The sequence below is a fragment of the Mustela putorius genome, unplaced genomic scaffold, assembly GCF_011764305.1.
Source record: "Mustela putorius furo isolate JIRA1106 unplaced genomic scaffold, ASM1176430v1.1 tig00537343_pilon_pilon_pilon, whole genome shotgun sequence".
NCBI lineage: Eukaryota > Metazoa > Chordata > Mammalia > Carnivora > Mustelidae > Mustela > Mustela putorius.
Window position 1 is genome coordinate 37,557 of NW_025422465.1, and position 6,621 is coordinate 44,177.

Consider the following 6,621-nt stretch of genomic DNA (forward strand, 5'->3'; position numbering starts at 1 on the left):
CCCCAGACCAGAATGGTCCCCTCTCCTAAATCCTTCTGGGACCATCAGGGGAGGGTATAAAGTGTCTAAAGTTACTCCCAGTGATGCTCTCCACAGAGAACACTCGGTTCCAGGAAAAACGGCTGGGCAGGAATCATTACTCACCTGGACAGGAGAAATTGAGGTCACAGTTAACTAGCAGCAGCGTGGCGTAGAGGTATGCTAAGGTTGGGGGCAGTGGGGAGGGATGGCACACATGAATTCTCTGCCCAACTGTATGGTGAGCAGATGGCAAACCAAGCGCCAAGCAGCAAGGCACCGGGCTGTAAGTTCTGACCTAGAACTGTTCCTGAGCTCTCTGGGATGGCCACTGGTAGATGCACTCAGGATATACACAGCAAGTGTGCTTGACAACACAATCTAACTGGGGAGTGGATAAAGTGCATTTATTTTCTTTTATATGTGTTTGTTTTTTTAAAAAAAGAAAAAAAAAAGCCTCCTTTCCAGCACCCAATGTCCACAGTGCTAGGCTTGTCTGGTTTAATGAGTCACGACAAGCCCAAAGCTTCCTCTTGGGCAGCACATGGTGCTAGGCGGGGTGGAGCCAGGGCCAGCCCCCTAGGAGAAGGTGTGGAAGTAGAAGGCAACAGTGTTGGCAGCATAGTCCATGGGGAGGCGATGTCCGATGTGCCTGGCCCCGAGGCTGGCCCCACCCAGGGCAGAGGAATGTCGCAGCTTCAGTAGGGTGAAGCCAGAGAAGGAGTTCTGAGCCTGGGTCTCTCTCTCGGCCCTGGGTCAGCGCCAGAAGGAAACCTGAAGGGAGAGAGAGTAGAGAGGGGAGAGGTGGAGAGGTGAGAGTAGACCAGCTCTCCCTGGTCGAGACCAGGAGAAGGTGGGACAGTGACACGGAGGGAAGGGAGAAGCCCAGGCCCTGAGGCATTCCTGTGCAGGTCCCCAAGAGGCCCACCCACCAAGTCCCTAACAGGCAGGGCACCAGGGGACAGGAACCCGGTCATGGCCTTTGGATACTAGAACCTGCAGCCAGCCCGTACCCAGTGCTGGGAACTCCAAGGAAGCAAGAGGGTCCTCCCAACTGCTTCAGAATGTCTAATGACACACAGCTACATGAACCAACACTTCAAGGGTGAAGAAGGCCCCTCTTCTACCTTCTGGCTGCAACTGTGTTGACTACAGAGGTCACCACATGCTGGCCAGAAGCTCTGATCTCAAGGGAGGGATGTCTTTAATTTTTAAGAAGTGGTGTGTATTTAATAAATCCTTTAAAACAAAAGCATCTTTTAAGAGTTCAGGGAAGCTGGGTGAGACACCATAAAAGGGCTCCCTGGCAGACTGTGGGCGGAGGGCTGTGGCCTGTGCAGGCCTCAGGAGCCAAGTCTCAAGTCTTCCCCCTGGGACAAGCAGCTTTCCCGAGTAACCCCACCCTCGACCTGTCTATCACCCACCCTAGGCTCACCTTTCTTCAGCAGCTCCCAGCTCTTCCACACAGAGCCCACACACAGGATGGGTAGGCCCATCTCCCCCCTGAAACAAGACCTGGTGAAGAGCAGAAATGGACACTGGGGTGACCACACCTCTCCAACGCTGAAGCAGATGGTCTCCTAAGACCAGCCCACCCGCTCCCAGATACTCTCCCTCTAGCCAGGTGGACTGAAGAAAAGGGTTGCAAAGGGAGGAAAACAGGGAGACTCAAAAAGCCAAGAGAGAGAATGGAAGGGAAAAAAAAAAAAAAAAAGGTGAAGCAACAATACAGAGGCAGGAAAGAGAAGGGGGGGAAATGGATGGAAACATGCACCGTGTTCAAGCAGTGGACTATATATAAACACAGGCTTCGGGCCAGCCACAGAGGGGAGGCACCAGACCCGAGAGCTCTTACGTGTTAGAGACTATACAGAGTTCTTCTCACACACCCTAAGTCCATTTAAAATCATGCCCCTCTTTACGGAGTTTGATGGGACAGTCTCATCCCTAATGGGAAAGAGCCAGATCTGGCCCAGCAACATCCAGATTTCATTTCCCATCGACTTACCGGGTCGATCTCAGGCAACACTGCCACCACGTGTCTGCCGAGCATCTCCCCAGCCTTCCTGAAGATAAACTGGGAGAGGGCGTCCCCCTCCCGAGCACCTGGGGGCGGGATTGGGGGGGGAAGGGAGCTGGTGAGTACCTGTTGCAGGGGAGAAACAGGAGGAGCACCTAGAGCTAGCAAAGCTCTAAATTAGGAATAGATGCCCACCTCATGGCATGTAGGGGAGACAAGCCTCCAAAAAGCAGTCCTCCATCCTTACTGCCCTGCCCCAACCAGGTACTTCCACCCGAGCAGGGGTGTCCTGTCCTGAGGTGGGTCACTCCAGGCGCAGAAGGGCAGCCCCCACTAGAGGAGCACAGTAGCATCTGGCCTGTACTCCAGCTTACTGAGTCTGTCCCCGAAGGTGTCTCATCTCTGGGGACCCTACTTGAGCAGCAGGCTGGCGTGCTCCTGCCCCACCCACCATCCAATAGTCTGCGGTCTGCCCCCCACCCAGCTCTGCTCCAAAAGGGCCTCAGTACAGCAAGAGAGGCCTACAATGCAGTTACACTGCAGGAATCCAAGTGAGGGGAGTATGAACCTTATAGAAGGAGAGAAACAGCACTGTGGAGACAAGCAAGCCCTACGGTTTAGCTTTTCCTGAGCATTAGCACCCCCCCACGCCAACCCACCATGCCAAACCTCTCTATGATCTCCTAGTTTCTTCAGATATCTTTAGTTTTTGTTTGTTTTAATTACAGATTTGCCCAAAGGACAACTGCTTCATACATTTCTCGGAAAACAGACACACGGCCTCCCCAAGCCATGACAGCCGTCAAGAAAATCAGAGATAATATAAAACAATTATCAGTGCACCCCACATGTCCTTCTGGCTCCAGCCCAAGGCATCCTAGTACCAAGCTGCATGAGGGCAGAGAACTGAAGTCACTTTGGTCAAAGGGAAATTAGCTTCTAGTTCTCATATGAAACCCCATTCCATCCTATAATGAGGGAAAACTTTGGGGAACAAAACCAAATAAAACCCTGTACCCACCCCTCCAGTACCTTCTGCAATTTTCTGGCAAAACCCAGCAAATCGGCATTTATCAAAGTCCCTATACAGGTGGGTGAGGATTCCTAGCCGGTCTGACACCTGAGAGACAGAGAAAGGGGCACAGAGAGTCATCAGAAGCAAAGAAAAATGCACAGTCTGCCCACCCAAGTTGATCTTCCTGATGTCTCTGAGAAGCTGGAATAATGTTTGTTTTTTTTAAGCTCTAGAAAGTACAAAGATTTGAGATTTCTCATTTGAGGCAGGTTCTTTGTTTTCCCCACATGAATCCCATCACTCCTTACAGATGAGCCTGGATACATACAGCACAGGGCACAGATCTGTGAGCACGAAAGTGTGTTCTGTAGTTCTTAGAGGTGCTCCTGAAAAGATTTCTTTGACGAGAGGAATCTAAGGACTACTGCATGTCGCAACTCTCCAAGTCACAGGGTGCATTCGCAAATTAAAGGCCCTGTGAAGTCCTGCACCGCGAAATCTGCTTGTTTCTCCCAAACTTCTCTGACCACAGAAAGTCCTTCTCTCACTCTAACAAATGGCTCTGCAGGTCCTAAGGGAGGGGCACTTTCCCAGAGCACACACTAAGACGAAGAAGGGGGGCTCTCAATGTGAGCACTTAAAGCAATACAGTAAGCATATTCTGCACACAATCTCATTTAATTCTTGTAATGACTTTGTGAGAACGCCTAAGGGTAATAGATGGCGTGGGAGACCCACCAACTGGGTTTAGAACCAATCTGGTGGGTTGGGGTAGCTTAACTGCATCTCCCACAGCAGCTACTATCGAAAGGGATTTGTCTTCCTCCTCCCTCCCTATACAGATCTGCCTTCCAGCATCTCTAATCTCCTTCCTTGAGCCCATCGCCAGCACACATAAGCAGCTGCCATGCACAGAGGTCTATTGGGTAGACTTACCTTCCTTCTCCTCTTCCCTTTTACTTTGGGTTCAGCTAAAAATAGCTGTTTCCTACTCCACTACAAATACGCATGGCCCAGACTGAGGAAAGCCCTGGTAGGAGGCTACACCTCCCCCAAGAAACCTCCCTCTTTAACGGGGCTCTCCTCCCTGACCCGACCCATATGGGCCAGAAGCAGTTCAGTCTGAGTTCCCTGTCTCCTGATCTCACCCAGCACTTCTCGCTCCAGCCTGAAACGGCATCTACCTTCACCTCCCAGCAGGGCCTAGCTGCCCAAGCATGAATTCCAGCTAACCATTTGGCCCCAGCCTGCCCATTCCACGTGCCTGACATTCTCCCCTTGGCACACACCACCCACGTTATCATGAATCCTGTCCTCACCTAGAATTTCTCCAACCTCCAGAAGCTTCTCCAGCTCTGACCCACAATTCACCCCAACTTCCCTTCAGCTCACCCAGTTCTTCTCCTACATTCACTCCTGCTCAGTATGCCACTGCCCCATCCCAGGTGCGCATGTTCACCAGAGGCAGGGGAAGGTACCTGGAAATAGTCAAACATGATGTATTTCATGAAGCCAATGTCATGAGGAGCCACCTCCAAGTTGTCGATAGAGTCAAACACTATTTTCACTGCTTGGTGTGCAATCCAGTAGGCTGTGGAGGGCAGAGAGGGGCGAAGATGGGACGATCTCTCCCTGAGTCCACAGACCAGGAAACTCAGACCTAGACAGTTTAGTGACCAGCTTGGGTATTTACAGCAAATTAGGTGCCCCGATTTCAACTGTATGACCTATCCACAAAAGGAAAGCAAGGGGGAAAACAATAGGTAAGGCCAAGTCACACCAGCTCCTACCCAAAAACAAAGACAAGGAGAGTCCACTGTCACAAAGACCACCGCAGTCACTGCCATGAGCTGGCCCCAGAGGCCCCTAGGTATACCTACTACCTACAAAGAGGTCATGCAGGAGGAGTTTCTATAGCCCTTTCCTATTAGCAGACTGGTCCAGCATGTCCTGGCACCTGTGGCCTTAACCTTTATAGTGTCCACACAGGTGGACAACAACTATTATACCGAGGCTTGAATCTGAACCTGGATACAGATCAGCACTGCAGACCAAGGTCGGCCACATCGTCCAAGGTCAGCCACGAGTCTGCCATCGCATCTCTGTGTTCTCTCAGTCATTACCCTGGACTCAGAGGATCTTTTCAGGAGCTATCCCTGGAGAGCCACAAGGGGTTGGTGGCCAAGGTCAGGGGAGAGGAAGACAGAGAGCTGCAGGAACGGAAGGGTCCAGGGCCCCCAGAGCCAGGCCCGGCTGGCATGGACTCACCTGAGCCCTCGTCCCCCATCATGTGGCCCCAGCCACCACAGCCACTCTCAGAGCCATCGGGGTTGATGAGCCTGCAGTTGGAACCTGTCCCAGAGATGAGCACGATCCCACCTGGGGAAAGGGAATAGGGAGGCTCAGTGTGGCCAAGGCCCTGCACGGAGCACACACAGCTTCTGACTGAGGAAAGAGGGCAGAAACCAGCCCTGGGATCATCACCCAGTCTTGTACAGAACAGAAAAGTGAGCCCAGCTAGTTTCCCACCTGAAAGTGGACGACCTGAGTCTCAAAGAGCTCCAGTCTATACAGAGCCCTTCTCTGAGAGACGAAGAGGAACATAAGCCAGCCTCCTTGCCAAGCTAAGTGACTACCTGACTTACCACGCTATCTATTAAGAACCAACGATCACGCTAGACCCTGTTCACACAGTGATACTCATTCAACATCCTAAATCTCATTTGTGAATACAGTAACCTCCATTTCATAGAGGAGGGCATTGAAACCCACGAGTTCCATAACTTCTCTAAGATGGTACTACTCATAAAACAGGAACAGAGCTTCAAATGCTGAGCTCAGGATACCAGGCCTTTTACACTAGCACAGAGCTCCGCCCAGTTTTCTTCTTGGCCCTTAACTGCTCTCCCAGCCAGCCTCACCCCTGCACCACCCCGGGGGCTCCCTCCTCTGGAGCAGAGTCTCCAGGCTGACAGATACAGTTCTGCCCCCCCACCTTCTGTCCAGTTGGTGCTCTGGCAGGGGGACTTAAGCCAATAAAAAGAGCAGGGAGAAGAGCGCGGGGTGTGCTGGAGGCCACCTTCCAGGTACTGCTGGACAAGTTCCGTCAGCTCCAACCAAGGGGCTTTCCCCAGAAAACCAGTTCTCAACCTCACCCCGCCCTCCTCCTCACCAGCCTCCGTCGCTGTGGCGATGGAGCCCGCGGCGTCTGTGGTAATTAAGTAGCTGTCGCTCAGGTGGGGAAATCGGTTCTTCAGCTCCTCTGTCAGGACCCTCAGTGCGTCCTCCTGCTCCCCACCGCTCAGGGACAAGCCCTAGGCCGTACATGTGGGATGGGAGCGAGTGAGCAAAGTGACCAGACCCAGCTCCCTTCTCCAACCCCTCCTTTCCTGGTGTCTACCCCAACTCTGTACATCTGGGCACACCCTGCTTAGTCAGCTCCAGTCCTCCTGCCGCCCCACACGATGACCCACCAGGTGCTGCTGGCGGCAAGAAGAACCTGGTCTGGGAATGAACCCAGAGAGGGGACTCAACACTGCCAAGTTTGGGGGGTGGGAGGGTTAGCAGT

At 52.6% G+C, this 6,621-nt stretch overlaps 1 pseudogene; it reads right to left on the reverse strand.

The window, feature by feature from the left end:
- Positions 1–404: 404 nt before the first annotated feature.
- On the reverse strand, positions 405–6,371 carry LOC123390401 (annotated as a pseudogene).
- Between the last annotated feature and the right edge of the window lie 250 nt (positions 6,372–6,621).